This window comes from Hydractinia symbiolongicarpus, chromosome 1 (assembly GCF_029227915.1).
Source record: "Hydractinia symbiolongicarpus strain clone_291-10 chromosome 1, HSymV2.1, whole genome shotgun sequence".
Classification (NCBI taxonomy): Eukaryota; Metazoa; Cnidaria; class Hydrozoa; order Anthoathecata; family Hydractiniidae; genus Hydractinia; species Hydractinia symbiolongicarpus.
In genome coordinates, this window is record NC_079875.1 from 11,948,687 (window position 1) to 11,964,829 (window position 16,143).

Below are 16,143 nucleotides of genomic sequence, written 5' to 3' on the forward strand. Positions count from 1 at the left end.
AACACAACTAACTAGAAATCTACCTATTTTGTCTGAAAAGGTTATAGTCCATATCCAGACTGTGCATTGCTGTTATGAAAAATTCATAAAAACGCATAAGCTATTTCATTGCAGTGTGTAATTTTGTTTCGGAGAAAATCTCATTATAATACTAAGACAGAACTGCCTTAGCTTCCCTTTAAAAAAATGCTATATGTCATCGCTAGCGCATAATGCACGTTTAGTTGTAATAAAGTCGTAGAGTTAGAGATGTGATGAAAAAAATGTCTTTTCAGTTACTGTTTGTTGCATATTAAGACAGTAACTATTACAAACTGTCTCAAACTTATTGCAAAATGCGTGGGTATTACAAATAGCGACAGCACACTACTTAGGTGGACTACTACGAAAGTCAAGTAAAGCAAATAGTTATGTGCAAAATAAACTAAATCAGTATCTCACTTTTGCTATCAGTGGTACTTGTATGGGTATCATGAGGCATGACACTATGAGCAGAGATAATCCCATCTCCTGTGTATTGAATCCATAACCACCTAAATTTGAAAAACAGAAAGAACATGCGAATTAATTAATTGTGTTTATTTTGAGGTATTAATTGTTCATTTGTCATCTAAAAATTTACTATTTAGAGAAGTAAACCATGCAGGTTAAATATTTTATACAATGAAATGTCGATTTTGGGGGGAATAAGAAAGTGTTTTGAACCTTATTTGTCGTTACCAGACTTCAGTGAAAATATTCCAGACATGATTACGCTAGATGTACTTGCTACGTAGAAATAACTTTGTGCCCAAATTGCCACACCGAGAGAAAAGTTCCAAGTAAATGAACAAACACACAAACAATATTGAATTTGCGGAAGTAGAAATGGTCAAATTCATGGTCAAATTCCAAAGCGTTTTTTAAAAAAAATTACTTTTAACTTGCCATCGTCTGTAAAAACTGTCTGTGTTTCCTGTGGCTTAAAAAAATAAATTTGAATTGAATTAATCAATTGGGTTTTTGCCAATGCGAAAATTAGAGATGTAAAAAGGATGTGTTGTAAACACCAATACCGAAAACGTACAGTGGCTGTAAAACCACATTTGGTTAACTGCTTTGTAAATTTTAATAAAAAAAAATTAGTAGATGTTTTAACGCTAAATTGGTATTTTTCTAAATATTTTTAACAGTACTCGGGCGAAATAAATATCTATAGCCCATGAAAAGAATTTACAGTAATTCGCTGGGTAGAAAAACTTCACCGGAACTGTGGCTATTAATTAATTTAGTCGCCAATCATTTTTAGTTCACCGGAATTCAAATATACTCTCTCATATGTCCGTGGCACGACTTTTTTCCTCGCGCATTATTTTAAACAAGCAGCGAGTAAAATAGGAGAAAGCATTTATAGGTGTACAAAATTTGACAAAAACGAAAATAAAACAAAAACAGCTAAGCTAAAATTTAGTTACTTAAGCTTGTTTTCCATCAGGCGTTAATTCGCGTTAAGCAGGTGCGCTAATTGAAGTTAATTTTTTTAACGCCTAATGGAAACGTCGAAGACTAATTAGCGCACCTGTTGTAACTCGAATAAGCGCGCGGACTAAATATCAAATCTCTTGATTTTTTTTACAGCGGCGAACAAAAAAAGCTTATAATTAAAAGGTTTTGTATTAACTCTTCAAGAAGACGGTAATATTCTCCACACTGCCCTCGTTTTTACAAGAAATATACTGTCCTAAAATCTTTTTTTTGTTTTTCCTTCTTTTTTAACTCGCTCTATAAAAATCCATAATAAATTGTCCTTCTCGATGTTTTTGGACGTATTTTATCAACGAAATAAATTAAATTAGCGTTACTTTCACTTGTAATGGAAACTTCCTCGCGCGAAATCTTACTATGAATAACTTTTAGCAAATGAAAGTCCAAAATTAGAGCAAAAAAATTAAAAGCGATTTAACGCCAGATGGAAACCAAGCTTAACTAATCGAAAAAATAGTATTAGATAATTCTGTACAATTGCAATGATAAAGAGTTAATTAAATTCACACAATTAAGTATCCCGTGTTGTCCACAACTTACTATATTTCTTTGTTGTCGCAGCTAGCACTGGATAGATTTCTTCATACGCCACAGTCAGCATGTAAAACATGGCTGCTAGTGTGCAACTCATAACACAAACTTTAAGACTAAATAAAAATAATTATCTGTGTAATAACATTAAAGCTTGGGGACAAGATTGAATTAACTTAGATTTATATTAGGAACTAATTGCGTTGCTTGTCTTTCAATAAATTTTACGAACCTTGGCAAAATATGTTGGGACAAATAATGTTTTTAATAGTTTTAATGTTTGTCTATTTTCAAATTATAGTACAAAGTACATACACAATAAAGCCCTGTCAAGCAAATGTTGGTCAAAATCAAGCACTTCTGTGTAACAACATTGACACAGAGGAAAGAGGATTTGATTTGCTGTTTCATTTCTTTGCTGAGATTGTTGCTTAAATTGGCTTTCTGTTAAATTTGAAATTTTGCCAAGAATTTAGATGAATGATATTGCCAACAATTCTGAAGTGGTCAGTTTTTAAAAATGTTTTCAATGAATGGTGCGTAAATTATTGGCCAAATTCTCGTAAGCCATAGTTTTATTGTCAGCCTAAATGTTGGTCACCAGTTAGTGTCAATGAATTATTCTGGCTTTGATATTTTTCGGGTTTTGAAATTATAAAATTATTAAGCTTTACTGATGTAAAATAAAAAACGTTTACGTAAATTTAATTTATGACCCTAAATTTTCGTCATATTAAATTTTTTGTCGCTCTTTGTTTGTTTGTCGGTCCAAATTTCTTCTCCTAACATTTCTCTCACTTAGGCCTAACTTTATTTCGCCCTATAAAGTAATACTTCATACCTCAGTAATCTACACGTTGTGGTATCAGACATCCATTGTTTAAATCGTTTCCACTGAGAGCTTTGTTTGTCTAGCCGTTTAGTAGCAACTTTAGGAGAATATATGATTTCGTTCATCTGTGTTGTTCCATAAGTTGTGAGATGTTGATACAAAGAATTTTTTTCCATTATATCGTCTGTATTTCTAAAAAAAATTCGCAATGTTATGGAAAATGTTTCTCGTTACACAACGATTTAGAAATTAGGTTATAAATAGTCTTTAGTCTGCGATATCTTAAGCCTCCAAATTCAAATTAAGTGTTTCGCAATTTGAATTTGAAAAAATTTCGAAATAAAATATTAATTCAAAATAACATTTGACGTACAGTGTTAGAGATATTTTTATTACTATATCAGTGACCATAGAAGCAGAATCCTCTACCAAGTGCTGTTTTTACTAAACTGCACTAAAATCTTTTTTTTACTTGGCTGTATTAAATTTGAACTAAAGGTCTTAACAAAAGCATTGGAAAACCTTTTTTCATCTATTTGCCAAGGTCACTAGAATAAATGCTTAATATTATCACCAACAAAATTCAAAATGGATAAAGTATAATTTTTGTAATTTTACAAAACAAGTTTAAATGTGAAATGGAAAATACAATTCTTTTTTTATTAATTTCCTTAATTTTTTAACATTGTAAGGCATCATACAAAGAAGTTCGAGATTGGAATTTTTTGTTAAAACTTTTTTGTTTTGTTTTGTTTTTTCCGTCAGATATAAAATTACTACACAAAAATTCAACTCAAATATATCCAGTCCACTAACCGAGAATTCTTTCGAAATGCCAATATAAATATGCCAGTAGATATGAACAGTCCAATAGCCATCACAAGGTTCGGAAGTAATATGTTGTACCGGCCAAATAAAGAACCTATATAATATATATGAGAGTGATTGGTTCCTTCCAAATATGTTGTAATATGTTTACATCGGGAAAATTTCAAAAAACATAAAAACTAATAATAGAATAATAAAGTAGAAAAAATAGAAGAGTTCAGGAAGAGGTCAATTGATTTGAGGAACGGATATTTTTTAGATAAATATATGATACGCGATTTGTAAAGTGCAAACACAGGATCTTTTCAGTAATATAATCTGCTAATTTCTAATAACCTGCATCTTTATGTGACCCTTTTATTTTTTATTCTCTTTTTTTTTCATACAAAAAACCGGATTTGGTGTTTTAGTGTGAATTACATAGTTGTAGCGTGCAGACCTAAGCTATATACATTAAAAATCAACTATATTTTTAATTTATTCTCAAGACAGATGGTATCACTTTAAACTTTCGCAACGTCTCTAAAATGAAGTACGGTTTAGAGATTATTGATGCAAATTATAAAACAATATCAAGTTGAATCATTTTTGTATATTTTGTTTGCTGTGGAAATTTGCTTTTTGTTCGTTTGTTTTTTTTAGTTTATGGTACCATTTTATTAATGACTACGCAAATTAGGTAGCAATGCTCCATAAAAGGTTCTGTCAAAATAAGCCATGAAAAAATCTGGATTTATTCACACTAACCGGGCTCAAAAAGGTAAAACAAGATATTAAAAACAGAGTAACAATAGACTTACCCTTCTTGAAAACATTACCATATTTCCATGCAGGAAAAGATAAATAACCTTAAAAACAATAACGACAGCACAGACATTTGGAGACGGTTTTGTGAAAAGGCAATTATATTTATTCCGATGTACATATTTCTACTAACCACCTAAAGCTAGCCCTATAACCAATCCTGTAGAAAAGGCCGACATGATTATTGTCATTCCAAGAGGCTAAAAACAAATCACAACATATTTATAAATATAAGAATGCTTTTCCTAGTACGTTTTATAGGAAACAGGAAAATTAACATTTAGGCATGTTTCATGCCACAGACAGACAGACAGACAGACAGACAGACAGACAGACAGACAGACAGACAGACAGACAGACAGACAGACAGACAGACAGACAGACAGACAGACAGACAGACAGACAGACAGACAGACAGACAGACAGACAGACAGACAGACAGACAGACAGACAGACAGACAGACAGACAGACAGACAGACAGACAGACAGACAGACAGACAGACAGACAGACAGACAGACAGACAGACAGACAGACAGACAGACAGACAGACAGACAGACAGACAGACAGACAGACAGACAGACAGACAGACAGACAGACAGACAGACAGACAGACAGACAGACAGACAGACAGACAGACAGACAGACAGACAGACAGACAGACAGACAGACAGACAGACAGACAGACAGACAGACAGACAGACAGACAGACAGACAGACAGACAGACAGACAGACAGACAGACAGACAGACAGACAGACAGACAGACAGACAGACAGACAGACAGACAGACAGACAGACAGACAGACAGACAGACAGACAGACAGACAGACAGGTAAAATGTTGCAATTGTACCAGGTTAGTTTTGTCACAAATATCGGCCAAGATTGCTTTGTCCACCACAACCATTCCTAGGATTAAGTGTTAAAATGTCAATAAACTTAGATCGACAATGTCCTAATTGCTATCCGCCGTTCTTAACAACTTTCTAAAAATATTGTCATTAAGGACGCTTATAGAAGTAATCGCGGATATGTAATCATTCTGAAATAAGATGTATCAATTTCAACTTTCTCAAGTGTTATGAATAACATCTATATTTTACCAGTGCAACAACCACAGATAAATCTTGTCATAACAGCCCATGTAAAATTATTTGTGAAACCAAATAAAATAGTAGACAAAGCTGTTGCGAATGACGATAGTATGAAGACATGTCCTTTGGGAAATCGATCAGCCATATATCCCCAAAACAAACTAAAAGATAAGGAATATACATCGTTCAAACTCTTAAGGTTTAAGTAATCTTGAACACATATGCATGAAAATCGCCTTCAAGGAATTAAAAATTCCCAAAGAAAATTTGAACAGGTAAATGACAGGCACACAACAGGTGAATAACTGGTAAATAACAGGTGAATAACAGGTGAACAACAGGTGAGCAACAGATGAATTACAGGTGGCCAACAGATGAATTACAGGTGGATTCGTCAAATTAAATGGTAATCTCTTTTGTGACACTTTAAGACAGGGGTTAATAAGTTAAACAAATATTAAAGATGAAAATGTGCTTTCAAGTAAGAAAAGTTATAACAATCCTGACGATAAACGTTTTAAACATTTTTATATCGTGAACTACAAATTTTGAAAACTACAAAATAAATTATTATTACCTGGAAAACATGCGAGCAGCATAATAGCTTGATACAATATATCCAACCTTCCGTCCTGAAATGTTTTGAAAGATATACGGTAGACTTGTTATAGGTTGTATACAGTAAGTTCGTGTGTGTACAAAGAATTAAGAAGGCTTCGAGTTGTGATCAGAACACAATTGTAATAACAATGAAATATATCTTTTGATATCATAATAATTTCTTGGAATATGTTTAAAATGTGGTTATAGGTATGATTTTTTATAATAGGTAAAATTTTAACATCCATCATGTGCATAACCTGACTATATTTTTTCCACACTACTGTTGATGATCTGGTTTCGAATGGCTTTTGTTGTGTGACAGTAGGTCTAGTATAGAGTTATTGTAGCTAAGATGTGGAACGATAATGATGTTATAACAAATTTCAGGTATATTGAACAGACAATAAATGGGGTGAAATAGAATATTGAAAATTATTCAGTTGTGCTTGTGATATTTGACAAAGAGGACCTAGATGGTTCGTATTTAGTCACGTTAGGCAGTCCATTTCGTCCCCTTTCTAAAAGATGCGGAGCACTTTTCATATTAGCTGCCTATTAGGGGTTACAGTGGTCGAACTGCGGGAGATTTCTGCCCAACTTTCTACCGTATATCTACTTGTCTAAGGCTAAGCATTCCATACTGGTTTAATTGTTGTAATGCAAAAAAAATTTTAACTGCTTACTGTGACAATTATCCTACCTGTTTCTATTTCTGATACTCCAAAGGACTAAAGAAAAAAGAAATAAACGTTAGTTAATTAATATTAAGACTCTTGCAAATTTAAGGTTTGGTATAGAACACCTAGGCTTCATAGAAAATTAATGCTCCCTTAATTTATACGTTTTTATATATTTTGATTCTTTATTTTATAGAAGTCAAGATTAGTGTACGAATTAATGTATCAATGAAGTGCTTTTAAAAAAGGATAATAAATTTGCTAATGCTTAATCACAAAAGCTTTTGTGACAACTCTTGATGGATTTTTAGAACTTTAAGACCTTTCCCAATTTTAAAAGCGGTAGCACTTTTACTTAACTGTCCTCACGATAATAAACAAACGGATAGCCGAAAGGACGCCAAATAAGGAATAAAATATAATAACCTTTTTTAACAACTATAACGTAATCGTGTTATTTAGGTTAAATATCATCTAATAAGAAAAAAGAAAGACAAAGAAAGTTTATCCTTAGGCATAAAAAATTAAAAAAGCATTTACCTCCTTCCTTTGATTTTATGATACATACCTTCACTAGTTGTGGTAGGAAAGCATATTGAGAAGATATGGTCATCGCATCAAATACCTTAAAACAAAGTAAACAAAACCGTCACGAACATCATAATAAGAATTGAAAACAAACCTGTTTTTTTAGCTATTCTACGAGGTGAAAACAGTTTATTGTTATAGAGAACACGTTGTTTCTTAAAACTTAGTTTAACGTTTCTAGATTTAGTTGTCCTGGTGAAGGGTCTACCAAACGAGCTGCTGATTTTTGAGTTTAGTAACTTACACGAAATTCAAGCTTATGGTGGGGAAAAGTTAAACTGAGGGGACATGGGGGACATTTTCATGCGCGTGCTATGCTAAATTGCTACATTGCACGCGCATGAAAAAAATTTTTATGTCCCATATCTACTTTTTACTGCAATGCAGCAAAAAATGTTGCATGGAGCAATAATTTTGGTCCACAACGTCAGAGGAAAAATAGATCTAAATGGATTATGTGCCTATGCTCCAGGGACAAGATTTGATAAACGTTGCATAGCATATGATGCTCGTGTCTCCACCTTCTGCAACATGTCCTGGGACAAAATCATTGTTGTACATTTGAGACTCGCGTCCCCATATCATGCAACAAATATGTTGCAAAACCATTTTTGACTTAGCTAGCCATTTTTTTCTAAATTCTGCACAAAAACATACCGAATTATCTATCTCTGTAATAATAGCCGTCGTCTGTCTGTCTCTGCGCGCAACAAAAAAATCTTTTTAGAGACATTTATTACTATCAATTAATATATGTATATTTTTACAAGTACAGTTTTTTTGGTTTTTTTAATCAAAACAACTGTTATGTACTTTATTTTGCAGACTGTAGCTTAGAAATGAATGTGCGAGGCGCAGCATCAGTGACGGAGATCTTACTTAAGCCGTTTCGTAGCCCATTGATATCGTTCCAAAAATTGTTCAGAAGGGAGAGTTTAATGTTTTATTACATTAGGCCAGTTCGTTACACAATGATGATATATATTACACTGCCAATCAGTTGTATCTCTGAGAGTGTGTACTGAAATAGTGTTTTAAGTCTCAAGTGACTAAAATATGCCAGGGGACTGTCATACCTACCCAACGTAAAACTTAAGCGGCGTGAGATTTTAGCCAAAGTAAGGAGTTACGCTACAGGTAATATCAAAGACATGCCGAAGTAAATTATACGCCAAAGGGAATTTCACTTCTTCTATGCAGAAGAAAATCCATTCCACGCCGATGTAGCTTTTACCCTGGATACGTGTAACCGAACCTTACCCTTAGTGATGCAAGGACAGCTAATAACTAAAAGTTAAACTCCGTGCAATTTTCGATGATAAAGCACTAAAACAGAACCAAGAAATAGATGCCGGAATTTGTTTGCATTTATTACTAGCGGGATCGATGGTAAACAAATAAGCATAAAGCTGCTTTTAAAAGTGGTTCATCACTTTTTTATCATCCTTTTTACCATTACAGAACGAATATTTCAAAAGCAACTTTTCTATCATTTTTCCTTCGAGAAATTTTGTTTTCAGTACTTTTACAATACTTCTGACTTCAAATCACAATAGTTTTCTTATGTGTTTGTTGCTGCGCCTGTGTCTACACGCATTTTCTGGTTCGCAAACGCAAAAATATCAAAAATTATGCTTGCGTTTGCGTCACAAGTTTTAACTAGCCTTTAGTAAGAATCAGATTAATGCAAAAAACACAAAAAAAAAGAAACAATAGTGTAGGCCATTGTAAAGAGCATTTATACCAAACTGAATAAAACTTTAACAGAAGAGCATATACACAACTAGCTAGTTAGCTAGGAGGAGAGGTTTATGTTTCTAGGTAAAGTCTTTAATTTAACTTGTTTAAGTTTATACATGGCTAAATGTGTCCATGGCTAAAAGTGTGAAAAGTTCTGCAAATAAATTGGATGCGCGGTTGTTTTAGCTGGACAAGTAACGACAGGTTGTTCCCTATGTTTTTATTTAAACTGAAGTCGCAATGAAGTTTTTTTGGAAAAGGGCATTACGCCAATACGCCTGTTAAACTTTGTTTAACTGTCCTAAGCGCTTAGTCCAGCCCACAGACTGTTTCTTTTTGGAAAAGGCTGTTATGCCTAAGTGCATGTGCAATTTGGTTTATCTCTACTAAGGGGTCAACCAATGTGACACTAATGACAATGTGACAATGCGACACTAAAACGTTTTCGGTAATCACACCTGTACGAATGTGCAACTCCGTTTACCTGTACTAACCCCCCAGCCCTGTGTTAGCAATGTACTGTTTCTTGTGTTTTTACTTAAACAGAGTCTGGAAGAAAGTTTTTTTCAAAAGGGTATTATCTCTACACGCCTGTGCAACATGGTTTAGCTGTAGTAAGCGCTTAGCCCAGTGTCACGATTAATTTTTTAACTTTCACAAAATCTTATTCCGCAAAATAAAATAATATTGACCAATTGTTTTTTGCTATGACAGGGTACAACGGTTTGTAAACTCTATTTTTATTTCAGCTATCGTTGCGGGAAAGTTATTTTTTGAAAAATATGTTACAGTCGCAATACTATAATTGTGTATGCGCTTCACTTGATTTATGACATACTGTATACCAGTGCTAAAACTCTTCACCTGATCGTGCGGCACAGTTTACGGCTCTTCTTAAGCGCTCCACCGGTGTTCCATGCCGGGTCACACCTTGACTTGTGGCTAACCCCGGGTTTTCCAGCTAGCTATTATACCCGTATACGTCTGTATGTCTGTCCGTCTGTCACGCAAAATGGTAGCCTAGCTGCGCATCGCTGTTTCCCTCTTACCACGCCTCCACAATGCTAAAACAACCTTAGTATTTGCTTTTTTTGTACGAAGGGTAGTAGTAACCTTCTTATAAATCTTTTTAAAGTGACGTTCCTTTTTACCACGATCTTCGCCACTACAGAAAATCCATATTTTCGACCTAGCCACCTTAACCAATATTCCGGACCATTAACCCGGACTATTAATCCGGAGTAAGGGCCTTTTTATATGAGAATCGGGAAACTCGCCCATTGAGTTTCCCGGTAGAGCGGGCTAATATCAACTCGGGTTTATATGTAAATTTGTCATTTCCCCTCCCGGGTTTATATGAAGAAAAATTAGCGGGAAACTAAAAGTGACGGGGTGAGTATGTAAGCAAATATGGCTTCCAACAATAGAAAAAAGAAGATAGCAATACTGTTGATGCTTGAAACAACTGTGTTTTCACTATTAATTATTTCTCAAATTTTTTGAAAATTACTATCATTTCTGACCTATTTAAATATTATTCATTAACATCTCCCACACGCTTGAAACAGGATTAAAAGTTATTCTTAGATCATTCTCAATTGTAATTTTAGTGAAACCTGGTGTTTTCAGCATGTTTCATGGTTTTGTTGTCTTTAATTACAAATACACTATGATACAAAAACAAATATGTCCATTGATATGCATTAATAGTGATAATTATTTGCTCCTCCAAGTAAATTATTTAAACCGTTGCAATAAGGTTTCTTTAAAAAATGGTATTACGCCTATTACTCTGTGTGACACAGTTTAGCTGTAATAAACGCTCAACCTGGTGTTAACAATGGGCTGTTTTGTGTCTTTTTATATAAATTAAATGTTGTGATATGTTTTTTTTTTTGAAAAAGACTATTGCGTCTATACGCATGTGTGACACAGTTTAACTGTACTAAGCTCAGTCTGGTGTAATGTTTAGTTTGTTACTGAAACTTATTCTGCAAAATTAATAATATGCAATTAATTCTTTGCTGTACAACGTGTTGTAAGCTGTGCTAAAAGGGTATTAAGCATAAACGAATGTGACACACGCTTTAACTGTACTAAGCGCTCAGTTCAGTGTTAATGACAGGCTGTTTTTTTCGGCAAAAGGTATTGTACCTACATGAATGTGCGACATTGTTTACCTATACTAAGCGCACTGCCCAGGGTAACATTAATTTTTGAACTTTCATTGACATAATGCATACCTGTACTAGAGTGATCCACCTGAACATATCGCACAGTTTACGGTTCATAATAATTGCTCTACAGGGTTTTTAATGCTGGGTAACACTTTGTAGGTAGATGATGCGAAAATATTTTGTTTGCATTGCGACAGGTAGAGTAGTATATTTTTGAATTTCCGAGCCCAAAGGCGTAGGAAATTCTTTAAAACCGTCGTTTTTTTCTTTCGGAGCATTTTTTGAGAAAAAATCGACCCTGGGATTTCACGTTCCTCCGTCACAGATGTAAACTTCGTACCCAAGCTCCTTAACTACCGGGAAGTCTCGTATTGACGTTTCAGGCCAAAATTGGTATTTGTTTTCGACAAAATTTGGCACAGTTAACAAAAAAAGTATGCTGAACATAATGGTGACATAATAATTTTTTATTTTTTCACCTAAATGTCATTTTAGGCCAAAATTGGTCCAAAAATTAAAACTACTTTATTTTTAACAAAATTTGGCACAGTAAACAAATAAAGTATGCTGAACATGATGGTGACATCAAAGTTTTGATTTCTTGTTACCAAAATGTCATTTTAGGCCAAAATTGGTCCAAAAATTAAAACTACTTCATTTTCAACAAAAATTGCGAAGTTAACAAAAAAAGTATGCTGAAAATGATGATGGTACAAAAGTTTGATTTCTTGTCACCTAAATGTCATTTCAGGCCAAAATTTATCCAAAAATTAAAACTGCTTTATTTTCGACAAAAATTGACACAGTTAATAAAAAAGTATGCTGAAAATGATGGTCACATCAAAATTTTGATTTTTGTCAACTAATGCCGTTTAAGACCATAAACGTTTCAATCGCAAGACTTTCAACCATGAATGGTAGGCCGTATTTTTTGTTAGCAATTTCTTTTAAATGTGAGTTTATTATGACACGTTTCGTTTTGTTTGCGTTTGTTGTAAGATATAATGTCACTGGTGTGCTTTAACTTCAGAGGTTCATGCACCAAACCCCTTCGAATGTTTGGCACAATAACACAACGAATTAGCAGGTTTTCATCAAATATTTTGGTAGCGCACGGAAATTCTTAGAGCCCCCAGGGCTTCTTATTTTATTTGACTTGAAACAGTAAACTATTTTTGCTGATCATAAGTTGAGGTTTCGCGGGAACTTAGTGTCTAGGAGTAATGATGGTCGTACTGGACATATTGAGCAAAGTATATAGTATCACTTATACTATATGAGAATTCAAAGCAGTGTACGAAAACATGTCATTTACAACAAAGGAAAACACCAAAGTTTATATGCCGGTGTTTAATAATCGCCAATCAACTCAGTGTATAACGCAGGGTCTCTCAGCTAGTTTAATCTGTCTAATTCCAAGAATAAAACATACTGAATAAAATTAATTCTAATTTTGGAATTTTATCTAGGCCAAAACTTCTAACAGGTTACTTACTAGTAGCAGAAACAATGAAAACAATTTAGAAACTGGCAATGGCGTCACATTTGGTCCATACACCAAGTCTTGCAATAAATTCTTCATCTTGAATGACTTTTTTCAAAAACATAAACAGAAATTCTGAGTTCAGTTGTAAAAGAAGACCTTTACCAATTCAAGTGTCTGTGTAAAACATGTGCTTTAACAACTAGAAATAATCACTTTTAACAGCATACAACTTACGAGACGCCAACTTAAGATTTACCATAAGCCTCAGTGCCCCAACATGCAGAGATATGTATATATTATCAAGAACAACGAAATGTGTTTTGTCAGCAAAGCAGTCGCACGTAAAAAGGTTTGCACCACTGACGTCAATATGTTTCGGAAACTTTAAGGTAGTATCAAAAAATTGAGTAAATTACATTGTTGGGGGTAAAGAAATCTTTATTGTATGAATCTTTTGATTGGTTTGATTGGATGAATGGCTTTTTTAGCGAAATCTACTTTGCATAAGGAACTAAACTGGCCTAATATGCCACTTAATGAAATAACAGACACCCATTGTTATTCATGCTGGACAAATTAGACTTCATTAAATGCAAACTTTCGATACCTTAAATGAATCAATGGTGATTGTAGTCTTTATCCACAACTACTTTGAATAAGGAACCAAGTTGTTAAGACTAAAACGAGCCTATACTTCTATGAGAACATAAACAGAACACAAAATCCAGTTCCCTTTGTTAGTTTCAAAACATCGCACTGAAAATGGAGGGTTATATCAGCCCTAATGTGTCGTTAAAAGACTAAAAAGGATAATACTACCTCCATTTGCATTGACATACCTATCTTGTCAGATATTCTTTGTTTGATGCTTCTAATGCGACCTGTAATATTAATGTGAGTATTGGACGATTTTTCGAAACGGAAATAGTGAAACAATGGTTGCATAACTTGGATACAACTTAAACTTGGAACTAATTGCGAAGACCAGATTCGCGTATCTGGTTAGAATAGTGCGTCAATTGAACTGAATGGCGAGTGGGTACGCAAAGTATACCCGAATGTTCTGTATAGTATTGCATTTTCATTCGTTGTATTCACTTAAAAATTTAGTTTATAATCAATTAAGTTACCTGCCCCTAAAGGAATATTTGAAGAACAAATTATGAACCATCTTATAGAATAACGGATATTAACAAATAAAAATCGGTGGAACAAAAGAGAGACTGTCTAGAATTTCTAGCTACCGACCTTCATGGTGAGTACGTTTGACGTCATTAAAACATTTTATTAATAATTCAATTACTGTTAACTGGCTTGTTTACGTTCTTTCCATAAGGAACTAAATTATAAACGCTAAATTGAGCTAAAATGTCTCTGAATTAGACCGTCACGTATAAAATAACAGGGAGTTATCGCTATTCATGGTGGGCAAATTAGACTTCATTAAATGCAAACTTTCGAAACCTTAATTCAATTAATGGTAATTGTAGTCTTTACTCAGAAATACTTTGCATATGTCCATGAGAACATAACAAGAACACGAAATCCAATTTGTCATATGACCGTCATCTTGAAATGTTCGCTTTTAAAAGTATATTTACCTTTAACTTGCTATACGCAATATCAGCACAATTTCTGAATAATATTAATTTCTTTAGAAAATAAAGTAGGATTCACTTCAGTGTCATGCAAAGTAGATTTAACTACAGTAAAGAATAGTAAAAAACAAATTAGGCTACTAATTATTAAACGGTTGCTATAGAAGTAGGTACATTTGTATTTTGTACTTAAAGTTTCACCACATTAAAGCACATCTAACAATGAATTTAGCAACTTTCAAAAAGAATTATCGTTGAAGGAATCCATCGTTATATATAGGTTAAAGTTAACAGGTAAGATAACGCATTTTTCTAAAACATACGTTCCGGTTTTACCTAAGAGATCGGTTCAATGATACGTCCTTCATGTCGCAGATCTTCGTGCCCTAATAAGTAAATTTCTTAGGCGTAGTTTCAATGAGCAAAATTCTGTGTTTGTGTCGAATGACCACGTGATACTAGTCTCTTTAAAAATAGCCTTCATCTGTCTGTTTCTACTCTAAATGATACCCAGAGCTGCGAGACGCACGAAATGTGGTATAAAAAAAACGAGCAAACCCATGGAATTATCCACGGACACCTTGTGTCCACTTAAATAGCTGTTTTCTGTCTATTCCCAAATTTATTTCGGAGCTTCAAAGAGTAATTTTACATTGTGCTAGACGGACATAATACACAAAAACCGATGCTAGAAATACGTACATCAGGCAAGGTCCAACAAACCCAGGGATTTTTCACAGTCTAACGATTAGTTTATATATATTATTGTTGATAGGCAAGATATTTCTTTTGTGCTATTCTTTATGACGCATCAACTTGTGCCCGTACTAACATAAAGAACGTCACAGAAAAGTTTTTCTGCATCATGTTTGTTTCCTAACATTGGGGTTATCAAATCAGAAACAAGCCCCAGCTCCTTTTCCTCTAAAAATCCCCAATACAATTTTAACGGTCTATTGCTAGTTGAGTTTAAAATGTCTGATAAGCCTTAGAGAAACAAAGTGCAATTTCTGGAATAGTTGTATCAGACATGTTATATATATATATAACTATTAAGTAACAGGGTTGAGTGCGAAACACTAGGCCATTAAACCTAGGCCAAAAAGTCAGTGAATTGGCTGATAACCTGCATAGGAGATAGACGACTTTGATTACAAAATTATATGTATGCAGAGCGCTTTAGCTTTAAGGACTATATTATTTGGAAAGGCAAGCATCTTTGTAATAGCGTATTTAGACATGAAGCAATAGACCGAAACTGTGGCTCTTTATGCAAATAATAATTAAGGGTGATAACAATTAGAGGCAACCACACTGCCATGAATTAAACATGATTCTTAAAGAAAAGACTGCAATTACTGAAACTAAACCGTGTCTTTCTTAGAATGTGCGAAATCAACTTAAAAACAAGAAGCCCTGTGGCTTAAAGATTTCTGCCATTAGCAATAATCTGAAAAAGTACTGAACTTTGAAGAGGACTGGGGGAACAAAATCATTGTATATTCTAAAATTTTAAAATTCAATTTTTGATTATTATTGTAACTGTAAATAGCTAACTTAACTTACATAATAGCTAACTTAACTTACATAAACTTCATTTCTCTATAAGAACAATTTAAATTTTTAAAAGAAAAATAATAATGAAAATTGAGGATGAACA